At 48.9% G+C, this 12,499-nt stretch overlaps 1 protein-coding gene across 2 annotated transcripts in view; it reads left to right on the forward strand.

Moving 5' to 3' along the window:
• The first annotated feature begins 120 nt into the window (after positions 1 to 120).
• CAMKK1 (calcium/calmodulin dependent protein kinase kinase 1) overlaps positions 121 to 12,499 on the forward strand; it is a 94,506-nt gene continuing 82,127 nt past the window's right edge. Inside the window, exon 1 of one of the 2 annotated variants that reach the window (XM_042025960.1) lies at positions 121 to 205. The gene's annotated coding sequence lies outside the window, so the exon portion shown is untranslated. Of the gene's footprint in view, positions 206 to 8,982; positions 10,131 to 12,499 lie in introns of those variants that run through there. The other variant, XM_042025959.1, reaches the window with a different exon arrangement.

The raw sequence follows: 12,499 nt of genomic DNA on the forward strand, positions 1-12,499 counted from the left end.
GGGCGGGCGGCGCGAACGGCGGCGCCGCGGGGCGGGCGGGAGCGGCGGCGGCGGCGGCGCCGCGCGCAGGTGAGCGGCCTCCGGGAACGGGGCGACCCCCGGGGACGGAGCCTCTCCCCCCCCCCCACACACACACACACACACCGGGAACGGAGCCCCCGCACTGCGCCTGCGGGGCTGGGAGGCCCTCGGCAGCCAGCGACAGGTGGCGCGCGGGGGGGGACAGCCTATGGGGACGGTCCACGGACAGCGTCCCGGCGGCGGTGGAGGGGACGCGGGTGGGATCCGGGTGGTCGGCGCGGGTGGGATCCGGGATGCCGCCGCATCCCCCGAGCTGCGGGAGCCGCCGCCGTGGAGCGGCCGGGGGTGCGCCCGGCAGCTGCAGCTCCGGAGGTGATGGTTTTACCGGGCTTAAAAATAAATGGGGAAAAAAACAAAAACCCTTCTGAAAGGTGGGATTTTGAGCAGTTTGACCGTCATGCCAGGCGTCTCTCGTCCTTTTCTCTAGGGGTTAGAGAAGAAGGTAAGAAGTGCGGTGAGCTCCGTGCAGGTTTGTCACGGCTTCCTAACCCTCCTTGCTGCCCTTGGGATCAGCCTGAGCTCCTCAAAGTTTGAGTTTTCTCGTGGGTCGGTGTCTTGGCCTGAGCTGTCCGTGGCCCTGCCCTGGCCGTGTCAGAGCACGCACCTGGCAGCCAGGCTGGCGTGACAGGGGGGCTTATCTTCCTCTCTTCTTACCTTGGCTCTGAGGGACAATAACCTGCAGCTCCCAAAGGCCTGTGTACTGTGAACAAGAAAAACTGCTGATCCTGCAGAGACAGCACTTTCTTCAGCTGCTCTGATGAAGGTAAAATTACCATTCTGTTGTAGTTGTGACTTAATGGAAAAGGTTTTGTTTAATAGGAAACTGTTGCTTTTCTGTTTACAGTATTCTGAGATTCCACATTAAGCTTCCCTTCGTTCATTAACTTCCTCCCTGTGAAGCATCTCTGGCAGCTTGAGTTTGTTCTGAAGTTTGACATGGGATGGCTTTGAAGTGTTCCTTTTGAAACTGGATAAGGCAAGCAGAGAGCCGCTATCTCAGTTGCTTGAAGAGAAAAACCAAAGCCAGCGTGCTGGGGCTGTGTTCCAACATGTCCTGTGCATGGTTGGCTGTGTGAGCCCCGTGCTTGGGCTAGGGTGCCTGGTGTGAATGGGATTAAACTCCTGGCAGAGCAGTAAATTTGCTTTCCTGGGCTTGCTCCCTTGGCTTTTGCCTGGAGAAGGTCAGATCTTAGCAACCAGGAGCATAAGCACCAGGCTCTTATCGTTCCAGCAAGGAGTTCAGGCATGTCATGGTTTGGTATGGTCTGAATCTGGGCTTTAGGTCACAGTAGGTGCCAGGCCACCAGGTCCCAACACGTTTCTTTCCTTGAGGGAAGCTGTGTCCGCTGGCATGAAGTGCCTTCTGTCTGGAGCTGTCTCCAGCTATTTCTCCTTGGGTTTGGGATGGTTCTTGTGGGTTGGAGTGGGTTATGTGTGAGTGCTCCCAGAACAGCTCAGAGAAGGTGGGCAGAGCTGCTCATCCAGCTGCTTCTGGAGCAAAGCTGCAAGGGGCTCTCACCTGTCCAGGCATTGCCCCAAAGAGCAGTAAGCTTCCCCATCCCTCCACACAGCCAGAAGGTGCTGTACTTCTGCCATGGCTTTCAAAGCCTGTACTTGCTGCTCTGTGCTCTCTAATGAATGTGTTCATTAAGTCCTAAATGTCTTTTCCTGAAATAATTAATTGTCCTTGCACTAGCTAGACTTTCAAGGTCAAAAGTTTTTCTTTTGCTGGGAAGGGGTTGTGGGATTTCCCTTCCCTTATGGGCTCATGGGGGTGGCTGCAGTAGGAATGTCCTCAGCCTGCAGCAAAGGGGATGTCTGGAAGGATGGTGTCGCAGTGCTCTGTTTGCTGGAGCAAGAAGCACTATTTAGGTGGTGGTCACCACACAAACTTCTGTGGTTTAGACCTTGGCTGGGCATGAAGAGGTGGCAGTGTGCTGTGTCACTGTGCTTCAGCCAAGGCTCTGCTTGTGGAGTACAGCATCTCTTTTTGCTGATATTTGTCCCCTGAAGTTACTGAAGGATGTACTAACCCTGTATTTGTGCCACTTTCTCATGAACTGTGGAAACAACAGTTCTGTTTGAAAGCCACGTCTTCTGTTCAGTGTCAATGCTGACCTTAGAAGAGCCTTTATAGGGTCATTGCTACCTAGGGACAGGGAAAGGAGAAACTTCATTTGTAAGAGGCTTCAGGAAAAGGCTGAGGTTGCTGCATGGCTTCTAGCAGGGTGGTTTGGATCTCCAGAGGAGGTATCTGCCTGGCTGAGGGGCAGAGAGGATAAATCCAGGCACACCAAGCTAGTGGAGAAGGGATGTGTTGGTGAAGAGCTCGGTGTGAGGATTTTGTCAGTGCTGGAGCTGTGGAAGGCAGTTTGGTAGGATCTGAAATCAATATGTGCAATTAGCCTGCCTTGGGAAGATGCCTGGAGAGAGGATACCCTTTAGTGCCCTAAAGCACAGGTGGATGATGGGCAGGTGCAGTGTCGATGGGTCCGTTCAGCTGCTCAAAGCCCTGACAAATGCTGGGTGTAGGGGGAGGCAGGGTCTGCCTACGTGGGAGATCTCCCTTGGCTCCAGGGCCCTGTGGGGATGCTGAGTTAAGCAACACAAGTGGGTGAAAGGTGGGAGGGAAATGGTTTGTGTGAACTCAGCAGCAGAGCCCAGCTTTGGGCAGCTGTAGTAGGAGCTCTCCTGAGTGGGAAGGAGGATGGGGAAGCAGGGCTTTTGGGTGGGTTTTTACCTCTAGCTTCTCTTGCACAGCCTCTGGCAGATGCTTTCTGCTACTCAGCCCTGCCACTGCTGCAGCTTGGCAGGTGGAGAGGGAGGCTCAGGAAGCTGAGCCATCCGTTTGCTGAGAAGGAGCAAGGAAGCAAGGTACCCCTTCATCTTTGGGATGAAAGCAAGGCCTGAGCAATCAGTGTAAAAGCCAAGTACAAAGTTGGTATGAGATAAAATGTTATTGGCTTGTGTCTTAAACTGTAGCAAAGCAGACCCCTCTGAGAACAACCTTGTGAAAGTTCTTCTTCTTAGGTGTTTGTCTTCATGGTTACACCTCTGATTTTCAGTTGTTTTGGGGGTTTTTTTTGGGGGGGGGGGGGTGTTTGGTGGGTTGGGTTTTTGGGGTTTTCCTGGGGGGGGGTGGGATGTCACTTGCTTTAAGAAGCAAACATCCAACATGGAGGAGGGTGACCCAGTCACCAAAAATACGTGACTGAAAAAGGAATGTGTGTGGCTGGCTGTGGGAATGATTGAAGTGTGCAAAGCAATTGTTGACATAATGCAGTCATTGAGGCAGGTTTGAAGATTGGTTAGAGATGCCTGTGAAGGATAAAGTATCAGGTACAGCCAGTGAATGAATGGTACCAAAAAATGTCATGTGGTCAAGCATGTTGTTTTAATTGCGTGCTTAAGCTTAGCATGGTTGGAGAAAAGTGACTGAAACCTTCTAAAGAGAACAGATCCTAATAACTGATAAATTGGAGAAGGATACTAATCTGAAAGATGATGGTGGGAAGGAGCGACAGTGATTTTCATCCATGTGTGGGAGGGTGGCTGCTGATCTGTGGTGGTGGGTGAGGTGTGAGTACGTGTGTTCCAGCTCTTCAGAAACAGGGATGTTTCTCAGGCTTGTGTACTTGGCCACAGGTGGTGACTTTATGGATTGAGTCCATAATCACAGAAAAACATTTTATAGACTTTGTCATTAATGCTGAGGTGCAGTCAAGGATGGCAGAACTTGCAGTTCTAACTTGCTTAGGAATTTGCAGACTGCATTTCTTGTTCACTTTTTCTACTGGTTTAAGTTTTTAGAAAGATTTTCCCGTTCCATTGCAGTCTTCAGTTTTATTATATATTTTATATATTCATACCTATTTTATATATTAGATATTCAGTTTGTTTTATACTTTTGGCACAAGTGATATGGATAGAAACAGAGAGAGAAGCACAAATGTCATATCTGTCAAGTACCTGACACTGGAGAAATTTTGTTTGTTATTTTCAGGTGCTGGTGTCCCTGGATGGGGAAGTTCTCCTGAAAGCCAAAACCCTTTTGAGGACACAGCTTCTCGGTGGGCTGAGGCTGGCAGCTCAAAGGAAGGGCTGTCCCATGGCAGCTGGTATCCCACAAAGCTGCTGGTTTAGGGAGTGAACCTGGCTGAATATGAACCCTTGTGTTTCATTTCTTGATGGCACCCAGTGCATGAGCTGAGTCATGCTTTGTGCATAAGGTGTGGTTTGTTGAGGACTTGTTTCTTTTGGGTTGCTGCCCTGGGCAGGCATTATTTTTGGGTGAGTACCGCTGAAATAGTTGCCATTCTTTTTGCTAGAATGCATGTGGGATTAATTTAGGCTGCTTGTGTCTGGGGTGATTTCAGTATTTCTGCAGAGTGGTGGCTGTGAAATGTGATGAATTCGTCAGTATTGTTCAGAGAGTTGATGCTGAAGTTGTTAGCTAGTTAACAGTGACTGCTCTAATTATTCTGACGTGAGTGTAAACAGCAAGGCTGTGATGTGCTGGAGCAGCACTTGAATATGTGTCTTTCTGGGATGCAGACATGCTCCTCCTTTTCCCTGTCCTGTGCTGTAGTCTCTGCAGAGCAGCCGTGTGTGTGCCTTGGACAAGCAAGAAAGCCATGGAAGTCCAGCTTTCCTTTCTGCTGGTACTGGTGCTGAGCGGCAACTGCATCCCTGAGGGCGGTGGAGCCAAATTTATGGCCTCTTTTTTTTGCTGCCTTCTGCAATTCTCTGTCTCCAGTAGTTTCCACTCACACCAGTATAAGTGAGGACTATGTCCCATCCTTTTTAGAGCTGGTATGCAGAGCAGAGATGGGGCAGAGGGGTTTGTATTAAGCACAGAGCTCTGTGCCAGGATGGAAGAGAACAGATCCCTGAAGGCTGCAGTTCCTGTGCAATATCCCATGAATATTTTAGGGGTGTGCTGATTGTTTTTCTCAGCCAAGTGACACTGTGATTTTGTGACCTTCTGAGGACAGAGCATTAATGACACATTTTGGATGTATGTTAAGTCTCTGTTGCCATGAGGAAACTTCAGGGCAAGACTGTCTGCACAGCTGTGCAGGTAACATTTTCTTCAACTTCAGAGGAAAAAAGTCTTAACTGGCATTCTCACTTGACAGAGATTCTGGTATGGCTGTTGAGCTCTAAGCATAGAAGCAAGTCCTACAGACCCACGAGGCTTTCAACTGGAGAAGAAATTTGATATGTAGGATGTTAAATTAAGACAAGACTCATTCAGTTGTTTCCTCTGGCTACAGATTCCCTTGGTAAACTGGAACTCCAGTTCACAGATGGACCCAAAAACTGAGTTCTTAGCATGGGTGTTAAACTAGGGGCTCCATTATGGTGTGAAAAGGAGGAATAAAGTGCTGAGGAAACCCAGGCTAAATAACACCTTCTGAGGATGTGTTAGTGTTGTGTTTGTGACTGATTGGGACTGAGGTGAGAGTGTTAAAATCAGTGGTACCAAGAGGCATGAGATGATCCTACCCTGGTGACCTGGACTGCAGTACCCTGTGTGTGACAGTTCAGTGCTGTGCTGGAGCAGTGCTCCCAGTCAGGTGCTGCTGTTCTCCTCCTGGTGTTCCTCAGCTGTGCCTCTGCTGCAGAGATTGGTCACAATTTTGTCTTGCAGTCTTGTGAGTGCAGCAGAGCTCGCACCACCCACTCTGTAGTTTGTCTTGGTTTTGCTTTGCTTTGGGAGAGTGTATTTATTAACTCAAAGACTATTTTGCTGTCATAGGAGACTTTATCGGGGGTGTCTGTCTCTTCTTCCCCTCTCCTGCTCTAGGCAGTAGTTCAGATTTCCATTCTATAGAACAGAAGCGAGTCCTAAACCCCCCAAAAGAGCTGGTGAGGATGGATTTGCTGTACACAAATAACATGGGCACAGCCCTCTGAAGCCCACAGTTGGAGGCTGTCACATCCACAGTAGATAAAGCTGAAGGAATTGCGTGGCAGTAGGAAAAAAAACGAGCCAGCACAGCTTTGCAGAGTACTGTGTGTATGTGTGTACCTACCTGAGGCTGGCTCTAATTATCACAGCTCCCACGCTGTCCTGCTGTTGCATCCAGCTCTGTCAAAGTTACTCTCAACTACCTCCTGCCTTTGTGCTTCCTCACCATGGTACTGGCAACACGCAGGCATTGCCAGAGCTTTTCTGCTGCCCCTGGACCTCCTCATGTGCTGGATGCAGCTGGTGCCCTTAGTCTGCTCTGCTGCTCTAATTCTCAGAGAGAATTTGGGATGTTCAAAGGGACCCTGCCTAGAAGAGGGTCTGTAGCTGTTGCTTCATGCTGGGTATCTGCTACCAGATCTTCCCTCTCCCTCGTTCCAGCCCAGCCCATGGAGCCTTGACTGTTTGCAGACAAGAAGCTGGAAGATGTGTGAGCTGCCTCCTCATTAGGATCATCATGAATGTGATCTGGGGATGAGCCACAGCTCCATTGGGGAAGGAGGCTTCCTTCCTGCAGCGTGTGAGAAGTGATTGATGGTAGCATGAAAGAAAAAGGAGGGATTTTCCTCTCAATGAGTGGAGTGTTGCCTTGGAAAAATGTATTCTACTGCTTCAGAGCTTCCTCCCCTGTCTTTTGTCAGTGCTTACAGATCAGTGTGGAGAAACTGGGAGGGAAGGAGAGAGAACTGGGTTTGGATACTGGTGATATATAGAAGGTGGTAACCCTGTGCCAAAGAAATCAAGGTACTTGAAAGGCAGTAGGACCTGGTGCAGTGTTCCTATGACAAACTATTACAGTACACATGTGGAAGCCGACCACCTAAATGAGTCAAGTCTTAATTTTGACACTTCCTAACACCTGGTTTTAGAAATGCTGTCTGGGTAGTGCTGTTCTGGGATATTATTTGTGCTGGAACCAAGGGTTTGGGTTTGCTTGCTAATGGTGTGCCTGCTTCAAGTGGCAGTATGAGGACAGGAAATTCATCTGCTGACCTCTCACTGATGAGGTGCTTTGATGCTGAAATCTGGATTGACCTTTCTGTAGCTGTCAGGCAGCTTGACTGACAAAGTTCAGTGATGTCTGAGGCGAGCAGGCACGGTGTAAAACAGACCTGAGATGAGTCTTTTGGCCCTTCTGTGTCAGCACCTCATCCCCAGGCTGAGAGATGGGGCTGGAAAAGTGAAAGATGTCCAAGTGTAGATTGTTAGGCCAATCCTTGCTGAGTGCAGGGGGAACAGAAACGTGTCCTCTCAGGGCTGGGGTATGGGGTTACTGCATGAGCAGGGTGTGATTTGTTATAACAGGGAGAACAAGGTCCTCTGGCTCAGCTTGTCCTGTGGTAGTGGGCATGAATTTCAGTGTTCTTAGCTGTTTTATTAATGTGCACTTCCAGGTTAGAGAGATCAGGCATCTCTTCCAGGGTGCTTCCACACTCTGATCAGGCTTCTGCTTTGTCCTTTCTCATGCAGTTTGATGTGAGCAGTGCTTGTAATTTGCCTTGATGAATAGTGAAAAGGCATGCTTTATTCATAGTAATTGCTTGGAGTCCATTCCTTAATGCTGGGTAGATTGATTTAAGTCTGAATGCAGAATGGAACTGGTATTTTTGGTTAATTTTCGGAGTTTGCTGTTTCCAAGGAGCTGAAAAGTGTCTCTGCTCCACCTGAATGCCACTGGATCTGTCTTCCATGCAGAATGATTATCACAGATGCAAGAGGGCAATATGAGATAGTTCCCACAGGTGGGACAGGTTCTTCTGTGGCACATCCTCTCAGCCACCCAAAGGAATAAAAGAGCAAAACCAATACAGCTTTCCTTGTGTTCATCCAAACATCTGCTTGCTTGCCTCATTGTTTATGGTGTTAAGAGCATAAACTTCACAGCAGGGACCAGCATTTTCTCTGTGCAGCATCAGGCCCAGGTGATAGCAGTGTCTGAAGTGCCACAGTAATGGAAAATAAGCCTCCAGATCTGAATAAAAAAATGGCAGATGCTCTGGGGATGCTCAGAGCATTTTGTTATCTAAAGAGAAGTCTTTTTGACTCCAAAAGCAGCATGTTGCTGGGCTGCCTTTGGTTCTGTGCCTGCCCAGTATCCCAGGGGAAGCCCCCTCCCCTCATCCCCAGGGCAATCCCTGGCCCTCACTGCCCTCCCTTACTTGCTCATGCCATGGCTGCAATGCCAAGGGATTTTCAAGGTTTTGCTGTGAGCTGGATAAAACCACCTGGATTCACTGAGGGTGTTTTGTGGTTACTGCAAAGTGCTGAGAGTCTCATTCCACTAAGGTCTTGTGGAGGAAATGAGACCCAGAGTCTTTAATATTCCATGCTCTTTAGGTATGAATAAATTTTTCCTTGCCCTGAAACCTTCTCCTGCTGTGAAATCCATTCCAATCTCTTTGTCTAAGACAATCAATCTCCTTCCTTTCCTCTCTCCTCCCATGCCCCAGCTTTTATTAACCTAGAAATGTGCTGACACTTCACCATCAAACTGGTTAGGGAGCTCTGCAGAGTATTTTTGCAAGTTGTCAGCATAGCTGCCTGCAAAAGAGGGGGAAGATGGCTCAGAGTTGCTCATCTTCTGGGGAATTTGGTTTTCCTAGCTGATGGCTTTCTTTAAAAGTGTCTGACAGCCCCGTCCATGTCCTCGTCTCTACCCGTTCCCCTCAAAAGGAAGGGCATCATTGTGTTTTAGTACATTTATTTTGGCAATGCTCCCTCCTGTATCACATCCCTGTCCCACCATGCACGTGTACTGACTTGAGCCTCTCTGGAGCTGTCCCTTCCACTGTCATGTCCTGTGCAGTTCTCGTTCTACTTTCTTGGCGAGGAGCCCATGCCTCACGCTGAACCCCCTCCTGCTCCACTTCCCAGGAGGCTGAGCTATCCAACAGAGGAGTTGTTTAGTTCCTATGTGGAATTGCTGCAGTAACCTGAATTGGTGGCAGGTGTGGCTCCTCAGGGGCCTGAGTGAAGCCCCTGTGTTTTCCCAGAGCAGGTCCAGCTGACTGCATTATTTGGGATGGACTGAGCTGAAGCTTATTTGGACCTCACAGTTGATACCTTAAAGCAAAGTCATCCCAGCCACTCTTTATTTGCTGCCATTGAGAAACACCAGAAACATTTCCAGCAGCAACTTGGCTGTTCCAAAGTCCTTGACCTCCTCTGAACTGCTCTGTGGCCCTGGTATCTCCCAGGCTGAGCAGTGCTGGTAGTTGGAAAGTTTGAGCCAAATAACATCAGCTCTCCTGATGTCTTCCAGCCTAACAGTACCTGGCTCTTCCTGCCCTGCACAGCCCCATCCCCTGGCTAGACAGTCCTGTGGAGATTCACCAGAGCCAAAGGATTTGTGGGGATCTGCTGAGTAGCTCCTGGAGGCTAGCAGGAAGCCAAGAGCTGGAACACAGGCCGGTGAGCTGGAGGGGGGTGGGAAAGCCTGTCCAGAAGGGACTCTGAAGGACCTCTGTTAAGTCTGAACAGCCACAGCATCACACAGTTGGGAATCTGACTGCAAAACGTGGAGCCTTAAAGGATGTGACTGGGAAAGGAACAAAACACCCTCTGTCGTGCCCCTGGGCTCTATGGCCTTGGGAATCCACATCCTCCTTGCCTTGTTCCTGTGCACAGCTGGGAACACTGTTGGATGTCACTGGGACCAGCTGAAGCCAGTCAAGGACTAAGTGTGAACCAGCAAACTCTCAGAAGCAAAGGAGTTACTTTACTTTGGAAGCTGCAATGGAAACACCTCCTAGGCATTGGGGAGGGTGGTGCTGATGCTGATGAAAGCAGATTCCTGACATGAATACCAGATGGAATGCAGCTGCTGCTTCATGTGAGAAGCTGGAAGCCTTTGGGTTCCCCATACCTCTCACAGGTGCTGGGAAGCAGCTGCTCCTTCCATAGTGCCAGGCAGGTCCTACATCCAGCTCTGCAGTGTGTTAAACCAAACATGCTCTGGTGATTGGGCTGGGCAGACTCTCCTGTCAAATTAATTTGTTCTGGCTACAATTTTGTCTGCTTGGAAACTTGTCATTTTCTAGCCTTTCAAGACCACCTCCCAGAGAGCATGGGAATTGTAAGTATTTAGACATATAATAAGAATGATGTAATTAAAATCCTTAATTTTATTTTTCTTGTTTGAGTGTAATTCCTTTGATTTAAAGGGTGGTAGTAGCTAATTGGATTCTGGGCCAGACTTGCACAGGCAGCCAGGGGGAAGGGACTGCAAATGAGTCTAGCCAGGAAATTGCACATTTAAATATAGTTCTTGGTAGGGTCAGCAAAACACCCAAGGGACAAATTAAGAGTAAAATTTCTGCTGTAATGTGTTCATTTAGCTGCAGACATCATCTTAAGAAAAACAAGGAAGCTTGGGAGTGAGAGGAGCAAATATCAGGATAGATGTCCCATCTGCAGTGTTCTGCTGCAAGTCTCTCATAGGCAAGTGCATCCTTCTCCTGGCTCTGGGCTGTCTGGTACATTGGCTGATCCCAAGAACAAACCACTGAAGGGATTTTGGGGTTTGTGGGTGTTAGTGGCTTCACTGGAGGATGGAAATCCATAGTTCACATAATGCTGTGGGGCTGCTACTGCTGTTACCAGCTTTGGCACAGATCACCTGGATCACACTGTTCATCAGGTGGAAGGGAGATGGGACCAGCCACCACCCATTGCATTGTTTGGGTTAATGGGGGACAGCTTTCCCTGTGAGGCTGCTGCCTTCTTCCCAAGTGGGCGGCTGGGATGGTGCATCCCACTCCCATGGGTACTGACCAGTTTCTCTGAACTGGCATTCAGGAGTGTGACTGGAGTCTGTGGCAGGAGGTGAATTCAGCCTGGAAAAAAAAGAATTCAGGGAATCGAAGCACTGGGTTTGTCCCTTTGGAAATCTGCAGCCTTGTGTTTTTCCTGTTGGGACCTGTGACCCTTTCACAGATGGACAAAGTCATTGTCCCTGCTGGGGACCTGTGTGAGGAGTAAGCAGTCAAAGCCCGGGATGCAGGGCATGGAGCACATCTGGAGTAACCCCTGGCTGAAAGCCAGCACTGCTCTCAAGTTTGACTAACAACATGAATTTTTTAGCCCTGCTTATCTCTTGATTTAGGCATAGCTCAGCCCATGTGCAGCAGAGCTCACCTACTCCTTGGTGGCACTTAGGGAACAGTCTGAGTTAGTCCTTGGCAAGTGTAATTTCCCCTTAAGGCTGTTGTAAAGAAATGTTGCTGGTGATGGGAGATGCAGAAGAGCAGCTAGTTTTATGTTTCCCAGGACCTCAGACCCACCTCTTGGTGCTCCCTCTTTCATTTTGACTGTGTCCCCAGGGGAAGGCCAGTGCTTAGGGAGGAAGGCAGAGCTTGTTGGGAATGAAGCGTGATCCCACACCCCTCCCCTCTCTGAAAGACTGCCTGCAACAGACCTGTTCACTCGAACTGATAAGTTTCCACAAAAGCTGGGGATCATCCCACCTCTCCTGCAGTGTATCAGCTGGAGGGAGAGCTGCCTGGCCACTGGTCTGCAGGTGTGACCACTTGCATTGTGCATCACTTGTTTTGTATATTCTAATTAAATTATTATTAATTATTTTCTCTTATTTTTCTATCCTATTAAACTGTTTTTAACTCACAAATTTTATGTTCTTTTCCCCTCAGTTCTCTCCCCCATTCCTGGAGAGGGGTCTGTGAGCAAGCAGCTGTGTGGTGTTTACCTGCCTGCCAAGCTAAACTACAACTTTTAAGCTCTATTTTTAAAGCCTGCTTTGATTCTAAGCTCTTTGAGCCAAAGCTTGCCTTTCTTACAGCATTAAGCGCAGTGGGGCAGTGAGCTCTCTATTAATTGATGCTGTTGCCAGGCTATTGAAAAGTTGTAATAACGTGGCCAAATTTTTAAGTGTGGTCTGGGCTTTCCGCCTGGATGTCAAAAAGGGAAAGCTAATTACAGTGTGAACCAGGGAGAACAGGCTGGCTGGAAGGAAATGTCATTAAGGTTCTCCTCAGGTGCCAGGTCAGCCCATGTCAAATCACAGCTGCCTCAAACTCTGAATTTCTTCCTCCTTCAGTTAAACTGCTACCAAGTGATTTCTTGCAAGTGTAACCACCTTTTATAACAAGAGAATGAAAACTGGCTCTTTTCTTTACATACAAACAATAGAGGCTGGGCTGGGACTGCAGAAGCAAATAGAGGAGAGCAGTTTCTTCCCTGGCCCTGTAGCACTGTGCAGAGTGCCTGTGTTGGCTCCTGCTGACCCCAGGTTGTGGTCATGGGGCAGTGGGTGTGTGTGTGGTTTATCCTCTCTGACACCATGTGGAATTGGTGCTGGGATGCCTGAACTCCCCTGTTTGCCTGGCAGGTGTGGCACAAATAGTGCTTTCTGCACAGGGTTTGTCATGCTGCGGAGCTCAATTCCCTACAGTGTTGTGGAGACTGAAAGAATAGCTTCAAATTGGT

This window comes from Corvus kubaryi, unplaced genomic scaffold (assembly GCF_017639235.1).
Source record: "Corvus kubaryi isolate FWS band 111438036 unplaced genomic scaffold, C.kubaryi_AGA036_p1.0 37284, whole genome shotgun sequence".
Taxonomy (NCBI): domain Eukaryota; kingdom Metazoa; phylum Chordata; class Aves; order Passeriformes; family Corvidae; genus Corvus; species Corvus kubaryi.